This window comes from Taudactylus pleione, unplaced genomic scaffold, assembly GCF_031769625.1.
Source record: "Taudactylus pleione unplaced genomic scaffold, aTauple2 ptg000256l, whole genome shotgun sequence".
NCBI classification, from domain to species: Eukaryota; Metazoa; Chordata; class Amphibia; order Anura; family Myobatrachidae; genus Taudactylus; species Taudactylus pleione.
Window position 1 is genome coordinate 24,083,260 of NW_028284658.1, and position 13,048 is coordinate 24,096,307.

Consider the following 13,048-nt stretch of genomic DNA (forward strand, 5'->3'; position numbering starts at 1 on the left):
AGGGCAAAAGAAAAATAGAGCTGCCCATATATTAAAAGTGCATAGTGTAAAATACCTTACTCTGTGATAAAGTGACAGCCACCACCAGAATATATATTCAGATACCCATAGCTAATATGACACTGGAGGCTATACATTAGGTGATGTCCCAACACTTACTGAGGGCACCTTTAAGTCTCACAGCGCACACGGGCATCTAACCAGTATTAAGCAAAAGGCAAACACGCAGAAGCATGGAATCCCTGTAACAAAAGTACTTCACAATGCGGAATGTGTTTCTAATGGGAGGAAATGAGCCCCAGTCACATAGGGTTCAATCCAATTTGGTGCAAATTGCAAGTAGAGAGTTTGTTTCTTGAAACTTGCAGACTTCGCATCGATGCGTGCTCCTGAGAGATCTCCAATCCAATTAAAAATGCCTAATCCCACTACTACTCACAATGGAGGGGTGTGACTTGATTGCCAAATGACATTTGAGAGAAGTTTATGAAAAGTGGGGAGACCATCCTGGACCTCCCAAAATGGATTTCGTTAGCAAGACTGTATAGAAGGCTGTTTGTGGGCATTAGGAAAGTACTGTAGGTTTTTAAATGGTGTCAAATGGCTGATTTGTGTTTTTAAAAATGCAAAAAAAGATAAAGAAAAAAAAAAAACACACCTTTCATTTAATCTCAAACGAATTAAACAAAAAATGCAAAATAAAAGTAGGAAAAAAAATTATTTTTGGGGTACTTTGAAAAAAAATAAATGGTGACTAAAAACATTGTAATTACATTTGGGGTGCCTAAACTAACGAAAACATTTGGCGGTAATTTGAGAACAATTTATTTTTTTTTACTACAAAAAATGACATGCAGGGCCGTAGCTAGGATAGTGCGGCCGGTGCCATTGCACAGGGCACCACAGGTCAGGGGGCTGTCAAATTTCTGTTTATTATCATTCTTGCTTGAAGCTTCCTCTTATTTCATCCTCAGCATCTCCTGGCCTCTCCTATCTCTTCCCTGCCCCTTCCCCATGAAGCCATGGCCCTTTTTTGGGTGTATTACGGTATGTGCCTTTGAAAAATGAGGGGGGCACCAATGCCCTTTCTGGCACAGGACACAAAACAGTCTAGTTACGGCCCTGACTACATGTAATTATTGGACTAATTAAGCTAATTGGAAACTGAGTTGCCTAATTAGTCATTAGGGGGGTGTCCCGGGGGTTCAGCACAGAGTCCCAACATTTTAACCTTAAAATAAAGATTTTCCTTTCCATCTCTCACCCTAAGGGAGGTGCGACTGAAAAGATGCGAATTCAGTCTGACAGATTCAGTGCGAGTTGTTAATTGTATTGCAAATAGAATTTGCTACGCGAATGCAAAGAGAAAATAGCAACTCGCACCAAATTGGATTGACCCCTTTGTGTCACGATGGGGAGATCCAGAATGTAATATTCTGGCCAAAGGCATCATTCTAAACTGCCTGCACAACAGCAGCATTACATATACAGTATGTATCAGCACAGGCAAATGTAATAAGAAACACAGAACATTATGTAATAGGAGATACATAATCATACTGTATATAATCAGTCCTCAACAACCTCAAACAATCTAGGTTTCCCAGACCACCTATGTAATTTTAAAAAAAGGTCAGGTAGTAATGAATACACAACCAGGCCTGGACAACCTGTTACTCTCCAGCTGTTGTAAAACTACAAGCCCCAGCATACCCTCCCACCGATTAGCTTATAAAGCATGCTGGGACTTGCAGTTTCCCAACAGCTGGAGAACCACGGGTTGGCCAGGCCTGCACCAACCTGCGTTAGATCTCTAAAATGGTCAGCCCTCATGAACATCCCCAGGTAAGGTAAAACTTCTCTGTGTATGCGGGCGGTGAGAGAGGGAGAGACACACTACTCTCTAGCTCTGCCATGTATAAGAATGCCTGTACCGGCGGAAAGTGCAGCTCTGTAAGGATAGGATATAAAGCAGCCTGTATCGAATTGTGCATGGTATTATGCGCCGTGTCCTGGGCACATATAACATAGATCTACATCGGCGCAACGCCTCGCTCGCTGCTTTCATCACCTGAAGCATGAGCGAGCACCCAGTGAGCCCCACTGCTGCTCGGTCTCCCCGTGTTACCTGCTGCCGGGTCCCGCTCTTTCAACACTCGCGCGCTTCTCTCCTGCACTCGCCGCCTCCACATCACACGCCCCTCCCACGGTCTCTGGATCCCATAGCAACAGCATGGCTTTCGCTACAGCTCTACCCAATAGCCGTGTAACTGTAGAGATGCTGACACTCCCATATTCCTGTGCAGTAGCCAATCGCTGCTCTTTGGCGTCTTCCTGATGGACGCCTCCATATCCCCGGTATACTAACCAAGTCAAGTGTCAGTCATCAGTCAGTCACATGTCACAGTGCGTTGCAAGAAGTAGAGACACACAACACTCGGTTTAACGTATCCTTCCCTGGAGACTTTTTTGTGGATGCAAAATCACAATGGGCCTGATTCAAGGGTGTGCGGGGCACACGGACCTCTGGGTCCAGGGGGGCCCCGCACCGCACACCCTGCACCCATAGTATTACTTGCCTCTCCGGAGTCCCACGTCGGCGCGGGGGTCCAGCGCTGTAAAAATGACTAAAATGGCCGCTGCGGCCATATTCCCGTCGTTTGCGCATGCACAGTACATAAAAAATGGCCACCTTGGCCATTTTCCCGGTGACGTGCGCATACTCTATAGACTCTGGGCGCACTCTAGTGCCCAGAGTCTATAACTCCGGCGCTGGCCGCGCACAGCTCAGTGCGCTGTCGGCCGCCGGACAGAGAGGAGGGGGCCCGTGTCGGAGACTGCACACGGGCCCTCTCCTCTCTAGAAATGCTCCTGCAAGAGCGTCTGCAATTCTGTCCATTTAAAATGCAGAAGGAGGTGTCAGAAACCTTGCTGCATTTGCGTGATCCCAGCGCTGCCTGGGGTCACCATCGGAACAATCGCGACCATCAGTCGTGATTGTTGCAGATGTTCCTTCGGCCAGACTGTGGGCCTGGCCTGATTCTTGCCAGCTTGCGAGGCCAGGAAGTCTGCATGCACCCACGCAGATTCTGGCCTCATCCCTCCTGGAAAACCTCCGCTCCGCCTTCCAAATGCCGTAGACTCCCCGTCAGGGCTGCGCATGCGTAGTCCTCCCACCATCAGAGATGTGCGCTAACCATCGGGTTAGCGTACATCTCGGAATCAGGACCAATGTGCATATGGCCTGATTCATTACGGATTGCAACTGCGAATGCAATAGCGATTATGCACGCAGTTCAACTGCGATGATATGCTAGTCCATTGTAATCACTATGCCGACGCAGCACTACATAAGGATGCCCACTTTACCTTACACACATCCGTAATGTTTAGCAAGACTGCGAAACCATCGGTACAATCGAGTACCATCGCAGCCTCACGCACACTTGCACAAGGCCAGACCTTACTCAGAAATTGCTAACTTCAGCGCACGCTATGAGTACTCAGGCTGCGTAGGGCATCACAGTGAATCATTTATGCATGCCCATGCAACGGTGTTAAAGCACACTGGCATGCCTGTGTTTCGTGACCACCCCCCTGTCACCACCCACTAACGCCACTTCCTGTCAATCACTCTGCGATGGGTCTGCATAGTCACTGCGATCCCAGTCCCTGGGTGACGCCAGGGAGAGGGTGAGAAGGAGAGGCAGTGGGTGACGCTAGGTAGTGGTGAAAGGTAGTGGGTGACGGGTAGAGGCAGTGGGTGATATATAGGGGGGGCACTGGCTGCATGGGAAGGGGGCAGTGAGATGGTGTGGGGAAAGGGGGTACACTAGGCTGGAGAAGAGGGTACACTGGGCTGAATGAGGGGGGACACTGGCTGGGGGGGGTTCTTGTTCAGGGTAGTGGGCTGTTTGGGGTAGGGAAGTGGGAGACACTGGGATGGGGGGGTCAGGGGGATGGGGGGGACACTGGGTTGGATGGGGACACTGTGAATGGGGGCACTGGGCAGGATATGAAGGGGTAGTGAGAAAGGGGTGGGAGGGGGGGAACACTGGGCTGAATGAGGAAGGATCACTGTGACTGGACTGGGATGTAGTTATGACAGGTCTCAATCCCAACAGCGGAATCCCGGCAAGGGATTTAACATAGGCGTCAAAATACCGACGCCGATGTTAATCCTGACACCTGAATGCCGAAAATGCCAGCCCAAACTAAGGTATGTCCGGGGCGACCTTAGCATTAGCCACTGGGGGAGGAATAGGATTAGGGAGTCTAGTGGGGTTAGGTTTGTGGGAGGGAAGATTAGGTCTAGACACCCCTAGGGGGGAGGGTTAGGCAACCCCAGAGAAAGATTAGGGTTAGGCACCCCCCCATCCCCGGGAGGGTTAGGGAGCGGTAAGAGGGGGTTAGGGTTAGGCACTAGGGGGGGGGAGGTTAGGGTTAGGCACCACTAAGGGAGGATTAGGGGGGGACAGGGGATGGTTGGGGTACTTACCTGCCCCAGTCGGGATCTTCATCCGTCGTGCATCCGCTGTCGGGCTAAACAGCCGCCGGTACTTCAATCCCTTTCCGACTGGACTGGCTGGGGGGTTCTAGGTAGGGGGCAGTGAGATGGGCACAGTGAGGCGGGTCAGCAATGGTGGGGTACACTGGAATAGACAGTCTCTGAGACATAGGGAGCAGTCAGTTGCATAGGGAGCAGTCAGGGGCATAGGGAGCAGTCAGAGGTGTCAGAGACATAGGGAGCAATCATTGGCATAGGGAGCAATCAGGGGCCATCAGGTGACAGGTCTGGGGTGCAGCATCTTGCAGGGCATAGGGTGGTACCAAGTGACCCGCGGGTGTACCTCCGGCAAGCAGAGACGGTGAGTGACTGACCTGAAAGAGCAGCACAGAGTCAGCAACAGCACCAGTCCCGCACCCATCGGCCTTCTGTGTCCCATGCTGCGGCACCTGTAACTTCCTTTCTCAGAGGAAAGCACTGCACAGCACAGAAACCCCGATGATGCTGGGATTGGAGGAGCTCTTGTAGAAGTGGACGCTGGTCCATGGAGAGGGGACAGCCACCCGGAAGAGCACATGTAAGCTGGGGCGTTATGGCAATGTGCCCTGGAGCTGGCTCATTAGGCTGGCAAAATAAAACTATAAACTCTGGAGTCAGCAGCCCCCTAAGATATCGGCCTCCAGAGAAAGAGCCCCCCTTGGCATCATCCTGGTGGTGGGTGGGCAGGTTAAGATTTGCTTCATTATAACTAAAATAAAACTTCTAAACGACAGGGGGGGCACGTGTCTGGGTCCCCCCCCCTGTATCCGCCACTGCTTATATAGCACTAGTGTATTAGGCAGTGCTATACATAGAATGTTTAATCATCTGCTCTACATCAATCCCTGTCTCCAGTGAAGCTTACAATCTAGACTTGCTACCCCCCCCCCCCCCCACACACACACACACTAACATTAAACGTTTGTTATGATCTACTGCAGCAGATCATCTTGGTGGCAGGTACCAGCCATATTAGGCAACTGGGACGCTGCATTATGCTTTGATTCCAGTTCCGCCTGTTGCAGGCAGCTGGAACTCTGTCTGTGTCATTGGCCCTCATTCAGAGCCGGACGCTCTGAGCAGAGCGCACGCTCTGAATGAGGGCCGGCCTCCATTTTCATTTAGCGTCCTCCTGGACGCTCGTATAGCTGTGGGTCACCACCCACAGGCTATACGAGCGTGCATTGTGATGGTCGCGATGGTCGAGACCATCGCGACCATCGAATTTGCGAGCCGGAGCCTGCGGTTGAGGTTTTCAACCGCAAGCTCCGGAGTGATTTTGGCTCTATCAGAGCCAAAATCACTCCCACTGACATCACTAGTGATGTCAGTGGGCCGGCTTCTGACGGGAGGCGTTCCCGTGGGAACGCCCCCGGCAGGGAGGCACGCCCCCGGCACGCCCACCAAAGGGGGCGTGCTGTCAATCAACATTGACAGCACGCCCCCTTTGATCGGACATAACGAGCGAAGGACTTTCCTTCGCTCGCCGCGTCTGGCGCATGCGCACGACGGAGCTCCCTCCGTCGTGCGCATGCTCAGTCCATAACATCGACCCACTTGCGAGCGGACAGCCGCTCCCGAGTGGGTCTGAATCAGGCCCATTGTAGCTTATTACTGCATTCTTGCCTGTCAGTTTGTGTGCAGAGCTCAGCTGCATACTATCCTGTGATTTGGGAGGCTTACCGCCAGGATTGCGCTGAATGGTCCCTGCTTCTAAACAATTACAGCCAGCCCTACACTTCCTGCTGGTGATATTGTCTGACTTCCAGAGTATGTGTTTGTCCCTGTGCTAAGAAGCCTGAGTTTTAGCCAGTCTGTCCTTGCTCTGCAGTTCCAGAACCTGTTGTCCTGATTCAGAATTTGTCATGGTTTATCCTGCTGTCATTTCACCTGCTCACGTCCTTGCTATTGGTACCACCCGAAGCAGTGACTTCTTCAGCTGCAGCCTATCTCTCCGCAGCATTTCCACAGCCTTGTCTAAGCCGTGTCAGTCGGTGTTCAGCCACTTAATTTCAGCAGTGTTCTCCAACTCGCTGCCTCTAACCTGTGTTTAAAGCCTTACCTGTTGTCCACCTGCTGGCGTATCAGTCCTCGCCAAGTCCATCGCTGGGTATTCAAATTCAGCCTCTGACCAGATCGAGATTGCCAGCTCCAGTACATCCCAACTGCGTACCATCTCTGACCTTCAGGTGTTAGCAAGAGTAAGTCCTGGCAACAGCCTAAGTACCGGTGGGCATATTCAGCCACTAAAAGAACAATGGGCTGGTGTTATAGGCGGAAGATCTCACTTAGTGACTCTGGGTTTATCTTGCATCACACTGTAGCGTCATAACACCATACTTGCCTATTTTTGGGTCCTCCTTTCCAAGAGGACCTGAAAAGAAGGTCCAAGTGGCATGTGCTGGTGTGTGATGATACAATTCATGTCATCATGGCTACACTTCCCCAATTCATGTCATCAGGGCTACACTTCCCCATCCAGAAAACTGGGACTGTCCCGCTAGATGCGGGAAAGTTGGGAGGTATGTACCCCTGCCATCTGACCTGTGGATCTGGATGTTCTAGTTGCCTGGGAGATCTGCTCAGACATGCAGGCTGCAACATTTCCAGTGTGTGCATTTAGACTGTGCTATTACTTCCAAGTTGATTACCCACCTGAGTCTCTTTCTGTCTGTGAACTCTGCATAGTCCTTATTAGAATAGCAAGTGTAGTCTAAACAGTGGTGCTGGCTTTGAACAAAAGAGATTGTAGATACAATTGCTAAACTGTGTATGGGTGCAGCCATGTTGGATCCAGTCACCTGACTTTCCTCCACCACTCAGCGCACTGCTACCAGACCACCTGACTGCATCAACCAGTCCCTGTCTGACCCAGGGTATAAGTATCTTGCACTGAAGGCATTCAGTGCCTGAACAATTAGTTACTACCTGTAGTGTAATAAGTTATGCTGGTGCATTCTCCCACTATGCTAGTTGTTATTCTAGGATTCTGCCAGTCCGGTTCTGCAAGTTGTTTTTACCAGTACCAGTCCGGTTCTGAAAGTTATTCCTGCCGGTCCCAGTCCGGCTCTGCAAGTTCTCCTACCGCTCCTAGTCCGGCTCTGCAAGTTCTCCTGCCACTCCCAGTCTGACCATTGATGCTACCATCGCTTACAGCAGTTATATTACCCAGCTGCTTCTACCAATTCTAGTCCGGTTCAGAAAGTTACTATAGTCGGACCAGCGGGTTTCTCCTGGCTGCATCACAGCTAACCATTGCTGAGACTTATCACCAAAGGCAGTTCTCATTGCTTCCCAAATCTCAATGAGAAAGAGCTATATATTACCTCCACTGTTCCTGTTGAGATCACCTACTGCTGATCCTGCCCCGACGTCGGAAACAGGTAATTCTGTGACAGCAAAGTAAGAAAACAATTGTACACTAGACCTGAGTTTTTGTAACTTATTTAAACCAATTCATGGGCGCTTCCCATTCCAAATTAACTTCCGAAAAATATAATTAACCAATTGTGCATATTTATTGGAAAGAAGGAAAGGAATAACTTGAATAGGATACATTGGCTTAGGAAACGATATAATTTTAATCAGGGTCACCCTGCCTAAAGAAGATAATAATAAATTCTTCCAACTCTCCAACTCCACTGAGACAGATCGGATTACTGTAGAAACATTTAAATCGTAGAGAAGATGGGGATTACTTGAATTCTGGACACCTAAATACGTGAAACTGTGCGTAGCCCACATAATGCGGATTTGGAAGTAAAAGGGATACGAGAAGAGGGCCGACCCAGGCGAAGCTCCACCGACTTAGTAATATTGACTCAAAAACCTGATATAGAGCCAAAGTCTGCTAAAGCAGTAAAGATACGATCAAGGGACACCGAGGGATCTGACACATCTAGTAGAATATCATCTGCAAAAGCAGTGACCTTAATTTATTTACCTATTTTGATACCTTGGAAACAAGTACCAGACTGTAAAAGTCTAAGCAAGGGGTCAAGAGCAAGGTTGAATAAAATGGGCGAGAGGGGACATCCCTGTCGAGTACCTCTATACATAGTAATGGGATTTCTGCAGCAGCCATTAATCAATAAGGAAGTGAAAGGACTGGAGTAAAGATACCTGATAAAATCAATAAAAGAGGGATGAAATTGTCTCAAATGAAGGACGGCAAACAGATGCAGCCACAGGACCATATCAAAGGCCTTTGTCGTATCTAGACTAAGAAGTACGTTTTGAGTTCCGTGAGTAACTGAGGCAGCAAAAGCTGAAGCACACTTGCCTACTTTTGAAAATGCATTTCAAGGAGATCTTGAAAGCAACGCCAATGAGTTTGCGTTAAAGTGGGCGTGTACCGCTACATCTGAGAGGCGTGTCATATAATTGATTTACATCCAAATGAAAACGAGCCCCAAAGCAGTCAGTAAGAGCTACATGTAGATGAAAACACACTGATACTTTTCAGAAAATGCATGCAGCCATAGGGATCATTGTGCTTTATAACCAATGCAGGGAAATTATACTAATAATCCCATTTGAATGTATATATCTGCTGTTATTTATATATAATGGGGGTAAAGTGCAATCAGGGAGACTGCTAGACGAGTCAGGGAGATTGCTATTATCTCAGGGAGTCTCCCTGACAATGAGGGAGAGTTGGCAAGTATGAGTTGAAGTCTATCAGCCATGATTTTAGCAAGTATCTTAATGTCCGTATTTAGCAATGTTATGGGTCTGTAAAAGTCTATTGACTTGGGATCTCGATGTGGCTTAGGGATCAACACTGTGTATGCATCATTAAAGTATGGTAAAGCTGTGTTACTGTTAAGAATGTCGTTGAATAATTCAAGTAAAACTGGAGCTATGTGTCCTTGTAGTATTTTATAGGGGATGCAGTTTACATCCTGATGGACGAGATGCCGGCCGTTGATATACCGACGCCGGCATCCCACCACCGGGCAAAATAACAACGTTAGTATCCCCTTACGCATCAGGATACAGATAGCCTGCATCCCGATCATAAGGGTTTATGCACCCCCCAAGGATACTTAGATTTAGGGTTTGGCACCCCACCAGGGAGGTTAGGCACCACAAAAGGAGAGTTAGGGTTGGGGGGGTAGAGGGGAGGGATAGTATACTTACCAGTCAGTCGGAATTCTGTCCCAGCCGGGCTTCCAGGGACGGGATTTGAACCAGCAGCTCTTCAGCCGCCAGTATTTCATACCCATTCCTTTTATAGTATTTCATTGCATTTTATACATAGCAACCAACCATAATCCAGCTCTTATTTTCTAGTATATACTAGATCAGAGGAAGGCAACCTGTGGCACTCCAGCTGCTATGGAACTAGTTTTGCTGTTAGGGCATGTGAAAACTGTGGCAGAGCATGCTGGGATGTGTAGTTTCACAGCAGCTGGAGTGCCACAGGTTCCCTAACCCTGTAATCTAATTGGCTGCTATGGGAAGTCGCGTGTGCAATATTTATTTTTAGGAGTATGCCGCACTTACGGTACCTCTGGACTTTCATGTTTCTGTTTGCAGTTCCAAAAGGCTGCGATCCTAAATGTTTAAGGGTGGCGAATTGCCATGTTGTTGCCGGCCATGTCTATGCTGTTCCAACGTTAATCCACCCCCTTCGCACCTAATTGGATTGACCGCTTAGAGTCCTATATCTCTGTATTGAATATTGCAATTATTTGCCTGCAGCCCTTAGTGTTAGCAATGCATATAAGCAGTTAATGCAATCAACCCAGTCTCTTGGTTATAAAAATAAATTAGAAGAAGCAGCAGACTATTGTCGCACTGTGAATAGAAGTCATGGAACAATAAGGTTTTTCTTCAGTAACACATAGTAAGCAGTTATTAGGAAGTCAGCAAAACTAAATGTTCATAAAATAAATGTTCTTAGACTTGGCAGCTTGCTCTACAGTGAGTGATACGTCACACTCGCTTATATCACGTTGTATTATGACACCTCTGACATGTCGTCATGTGACTTATGAGACCATGCCCACTTGTTTACAGGAAAGAGATGGGGCTGACACCATTGTACGGCCCGCCCCGCCCATCGCCCTATGCCGCCTGCCCCCTACGAATGAGTGACTGAGGTGCCGGCCAATCTGCCGCTTGCTGATGCAGCTGTAGACGTCAGCTCGCCATGTTGTAGGGCAACAATCTGCGTTGAAAGAGGACGGAGATTCGCAGGTAACTGGGGCTGTAGCCGGGGGCAGGGGTCCTGCCTTCAATTCTAGTTTGCTTTGCTGTTGCAGGTAGGATGTGATTGTAGCAGCAGTGAGTTTCCTCTTATGTTGTATTGGAAAAAGCCTATTCATATGTATCTATAAATACTGAGATCATAATCACATTTTCACTGTTTGTACACATTATGCTTTAGTACGTGTGGCCATCACTAACGCAATGATATGTATACTTGGATATGTACTATTATATGTATGAATATTATATTGTTTGGTTGTTGGCCTGTCTGGTTTAGCAGGCGATTATATGCATTCATAGATATACATAATGTGTATCCTAAGATACTTTAACAAGGACTAGTGCTTTTCTAATCTATGCATTACAAATTTTTCTATGTCTGGTTTGTTTTCCAGATGGCAACCAACTTGTATGAGCACTGGGATTAACATTAATATCTTGACCCATGACATTACAGAGTTAAATCTAGGTAAAACTTAATGCATGTGTACACATATGAACCTATCTGTCTGTACCTAGTCACAATTAATCAGAACCTGCAGGTGAAAACAGTGAAAGGATAGTGTCCAACTTTGAACATCGGTAATATAAAGTGGGGCAGACCAGTAAGGTTTGAAGTTGTCACTGTGAATGCATGATAGAAATGAGGCACAGAGGTGCCTAGCTTCTAAAGCGCTGGGATGCCTATGACATCCTTAATTCTTGTGGAACCTCTTATACCCCTTTTACACTGAGCCCAGGGTCCCACTCGGGATACTAAACATGGATTCAACCCGTGTTACAGCTCTTCACATTGCACCTTGGGTTATTTCCGGGTTGACCCCTTTCAAACTGACATCGTGTTTGCCCTGCAAAATGTGTGATTTATTAGAAGTGGACTGGTCACTGCGTTGCTGTAATCATGGCCGACGAGTTACTATTACGTAGCCTAGAGTTCAAGTTTTATTGCTGTTTCAAACGGCAAATGAGAGCCTCATGCAGATACTTGCACTGTGCTACCTTGCACATTGTTATTTCAGGAGGAGAAGGACGGAATGTATGGCTGAGAGGGCTAATACCCAAAGCCATTATTTACGCAGGAGGAGAGCTCTGATGTTGAACAGCATTTTATCCATATTGATATGTACCACTGCGACATGACATCGGCCAACCAGCTTCTTTTAGCGTTACCCGGGTCGAATTACCCCTGGTTGGTCCCGGAAATAACCCTTGTCGCGACCCAGGACACACAACCCGGGTCGAACCTTTAACACTGAGACAGGTCCCGGGTCGCTTCGGCAATATCCCAGGTCAGCTCAGTGTGAAAGGGATGTTTCTGCCCTAAATTGCAGATTTAATTGATTTTATTCTACTATATTACAGAAGCTCCAGAGCATGTAGCAGCATCTGGGGTATATTCTAACTAATCAGTAGTGCCACTTTCGGTTGAGACATAAATTCCATTCATGGAAATCTGGACGCCACTGTTTTGATTATTTCTCCAGTCATGATAGGTTTATGTATAGTTGTCTTCATCTTTGTGTCCATTACCAAATGTTGCATTGAAAATGTCTTTCGCATCTGCAGCTGGTTTGGCCACAGACATAAGGCCCCCATACACTGCACGATATAGGTGCTATATCGTGCCGTGTATGGGCACGATATCGTACCTGATATTGTGCTGCGCGCTCCCGCGGGATCGTAAATTGCATCCCCAGGTCTTCCTGCATGTTCATCTGATCTGGGATGCGATGTACGACCGCACAATTGGGGACCGCACAATTGCCGGCGGTGACAGCACGATCCGTCTGCCGACGGATCGGCAGTCGCCCTACACTGAGCATCGCACTGTGTATGGGCACCTATAGAGGGGTTATTCAGAGGACTTGTTGAATTACTGTATTCCAAAGTGTCTTCATCTTTCCTCGTCTGACGGTGAACACACTTATGCACCAATTTAAGTAATTCTTTCAAAGAGACACAATGAGGTACATTTGTGTCAGTGCACTGATGGGATATTGCAAAATGTAAATATAACATTTAAAATAATTGAGATACATGCAGATATCATATGAAATAAGTTATATTTATATATAAGGATCCAGTCAAAATCATTGACAGTCGGGAAGTCGGCGCTTAGAATGCCGGTGCCGGAATTCCAACACTTGTCAGAATCCCTGTGCTGGCATCCCGACTGTAAGTACTGTGGTTAGGGGGAGGGTTAGGGTTAGACACTAAGGGGGGAGGGCTAGGTTTAGGGTGCCGGGTGGGGGAGGTTAGGTGTAGGTACCAGGGAGGGAGAGGGGG

The 13,048-nt window shown here is 47.8% G+C and overlaps 2 protein-coding genes across 8 annotated transcripts in view; one reads left to right on the plus strand and one right to left on the minus strand.

Annotated features, from left to right (window-relative positions):
- BRCA1 (BRCA1 DNA repair associated) overlaps positions 1-2,212 on the minus strand; it is a 242,308-nt gene extending 240,096 nt beyond the window's left edge. The window contains exon 1 of one of the 2 annotated variants that reach the window (XM_088480740.1): positions 2,129-2,212. The gene's annotated coding sequence lies outside the window, so the exon portion shown is untranslated. Of the gene's footprint in view, positions 1-2,071 lie in introns of both variants that reach the window. The other variant, XM_088480741.1, reaches the window with a different exon arrangement.
- Positions 2,213-10,615: 8,403 nt separating this feature from the next.
- The window catches only part of NBR1 (NBR1 autophagy cargo receptor), an 80,067-nt gene continuing 77,634 nt past the window's right edge, over positions 10,616-13,048 (plus strand). For 2 of the 6 annotated variants that reach the window (XM_088480742.1, XM_088480745.1), the window contains exons 1-2: positions 10,617-10,750; positions 11,158-11,231. The gene's annotated coding sequence lies outside the window, so the exon portion shown is untranslated. Of the gene's footprint in view, positions 10,816-11,157; positions 11,232-13,048 lie in introns of all 6 variants that reach the window. The other 4 variants (XM_088480747.1, XM_088480746.1, XM_088480743.1 and 1 more) reach the window with 4 other exon arrangements.